At 36.3% G+C, this 2,864-nt stretch overlaps 1 long non-coding RNA gene across 1 annotated transcript; it reads right to left on the reverse strand.

The window, feature by feature from the left end:
• Positions 1 to 227: 227 nt before the first annotated feature.
• Positions 228 to 889, reverse strand: LOC143862724 (uncharacterized). The gene is made up of 2 exons (XR_013240451.1): positions 646 to 889; positions 228 to 519 (listed from the first exon to the last, which is right to left on the reverse strand). It is a non-coding gene; the product is annotated as an uncharacterized LOC143862724 (long non-coding RNA).
• Between the last annotated feature and the right edge of the window lie 1,975 nt (positions 890 to 2,864).

A 2,864-nucleotide genomic window follows, 5' to 3' on the forward strand; every position in this document is an offset into this window, starting at 1 on the left:
GAAACTTTTGATGTTTTCTAAAACTTCTCCTGCAAAATCTCATCCGTTCCCTCTTCCTCAATTTAATGTTTCTTTCCTATTTACTCTCCAAAAGAAACGGAAACTAAGTTTTATTTCAATTAAAGAATACCAAATCAGATTTGGAATTCTCCCCTAGGTGTTTTTGTTGGAAACAATCCATACTCTGGAGAAATTCGTTGCTATATTTTATTAATTTTTAATGAAAATCAAGAAAAGACACATTTGCATTATGTCATGATTACATGATTACATTTTTCTCTCATCTCTTTTTTCCCTTTCCCAATTCTAGCTCATATCTAAATGAATCAAATAAAAATAATAATAATAATACATCAACTTGTAAACATCTCCTCTTGTTCTTCAAATACCTTCAATGCTCCCTTGCGTCACTTCGGCTCCACGATTTTGACGACCAGGAAACTGTTCATTGCCAAGGGATATAGAGGAAGAGATGGGATCTCTAGAGGGATCCATTAGTACAAGTATATATGTAATAAACTGAAACAAAATAATAAAGAAAGATTAAGTACTAATAGCATGAGAATGCCTTGAATCAAATAAAGTCGTTTACCAAACCAAAGATGCATGAAAGCACCCTCTACGAATCATCCACAAGCGATTCACCTGCTCAGCTGATTTTGGAAGAGCTTGTGTAGGCATCGCCGGTGAGACACACAGGAGAGGATCAAAAGTCTTCTGCAATCCTCCACTTCACAGCACTTGGGTGTCTCTCCAAAGCTTTGGAGACCAAGTCTGCATATGAAGCTCTAAAGAACAAGGGACTTAACTTGCTTGAGAAAGCTAAAAAGAAACTCTTTTTAAAAGTTGGAATCACTTAAGAACACCTAAAGAGAGATTACCCGAGAGAGCTCATGAAACTTGTTACAAATGAGAATTGGGGTGTGCTATTTATAGAGTTCCAAAGTGTCTCTTGACTCAAGAAACTATAAATTCTATAAGTTAAGGGTGAGTTAGTTTCACATGGGGTTACTGGTAGCTTTATTAATGAGAAAATGAATCATGCACATGTGCATGTATGCAATAAGAGCATATGTTGAACCAAATTTGCAACACGTGGCTTACATGTGCATGTATGCAATAAGTGCATACATTGAACATGAAATATAATACGGGGTTCACATGTGCACAATGCTCTCAGAATAAATATCATTAACCAATTACTTTTCGCCCTTGAATTTTGTCGTTTATGCCCCTTCTCTTGATTCCAATTCCCAAGTTTTCCCTCTTCATTAACTTTAACTTGTTTGACATTAAAAATATTAAATTAAACATACACTATAGTTCTAATCATATATACTTAATATATATTTAAATTAAATCTTTTATATGAGGGTAAATTAGGATAAAATAAATATTTTTACGAAAACATGGCTTTAATAACTATGGTCCCGGGACTTCTCAAGCTTGTCAAGTCATATCCCAAAGTTATTCAATAAGTCTTGCTCATAACTTGCACAAGGGTGCATCAGAAGCATGGCGGCATCCCGATTCACACATGGCCTGCATTGACCTGTCACTAGCCACTGCGGGAATTCACCCTATCACTCCCCATAGGCCTGAGCTCATTTAGGACTATACCTAGTGTATCCACACTTTGCCCTAGGATCTCTATTCCAGTGTGGTAGGTGATCCAAGGATAAATAGCAAGTACCTTTGCTACCAACGGCTTTATTGCCATCAAGCATTTTAATGGTTGGTTAGAACTTGTTCTTTAAATTTCACAAAAATTGAATTTTCATAATATTATTTTATTAATAAGAGCATGTAAGGCCATCAAATCTTACAATTTTTGCATGGGCCCACTCAATTTTTGTCCTTAGTGGTTTTCCACTTCAGATTTCCAATTAAAAGAAACTAGCATTTTAATTCTCCAATTAAATAATTAAAATTCCTCCTATCCAATAGGATTAAAGCTCCATCCAATATTCACATAATTCCTTAAATACCCCTTAGTTAACATTTAACCAATTTGGTATTCCATTTTGTCCCATAGTTCACATACACAATTAGACCTTTCCCTTTGCATCAAATGCGATGGAACTAATTCGTCCGTTGAATCCAATAAACGCGGGACCCCATTCAAAGGATATAAATGGGTCATTCGAGTTGTGAGTGTGATAGTTGCAGGGATTCAACAGTTGATCTTGCAAAACCCAAAAATGGGCCCATTGTGATTCTTGCTCCGTAGCCAAGACTATAATCGCATTAGATCAATGGCCTACATCGAGACGTAATCCAGAAGATAATCGTCAAATCATGATACCCCTAATCACATTTAATATGTGCAAGTCCCTTCTTCAATTCCACATCTACCGAGTTAGGTCCTACGGAGGGTGGACTTAAAGTACCTCCTCGGCAAAAAACATTAGAGAATCTTACCTCAGTCTTGGAATTTCTTGGATCTTCAAAAAGAAGACTTTGTAAGTGTAAGAAGTCATGGTATACCTTTCAATCAAGCAGTTTGGACCCACAAATACATTTTATAAAATTCATTTCAAAATATATTTTAGAAAATATTTGATAAAACTTTTATTAAATCCACATATCCAGGTAATTCTGTATGCCTACTGCTCTAACCAAAACTGTAGATGTTGCACCAATAATTGGGCTAAGAATTCCGTATCAGGTATCCCTACCAGCCTCGTAGGTTTGGCTAACATTCCAGTACTACCCTCAGGTGATCCAAACACGAACCACTGTTAGATAGACCTAGAGTGAAACATGAGCCCCCTCAGGTCAAAGGACATGTAAAGGGTCATGTCTGGTAGAATAGCCTTGTGGATAGGAGATAGTTAGGCTATTCTAATGTGATCTTGTTCAAT

Source organism: Tasmannia lanceolata, unplaced genomic scaffold (assembly GCF_043159265.1).
Source record: "Tasmannia lanceolata isolate RefF3 unplaced genomic scaffold, GAP_Taslan_0.1 ptg000003l, whole genome shotgun sequence".
NCBI classification, from domain to species: Eukaryota; Viridiplantae; Streptophyta; class Magnoliopsida; order Canellales; family Winteraceae; genus Tasmannia; species Tasmannia lanceolata.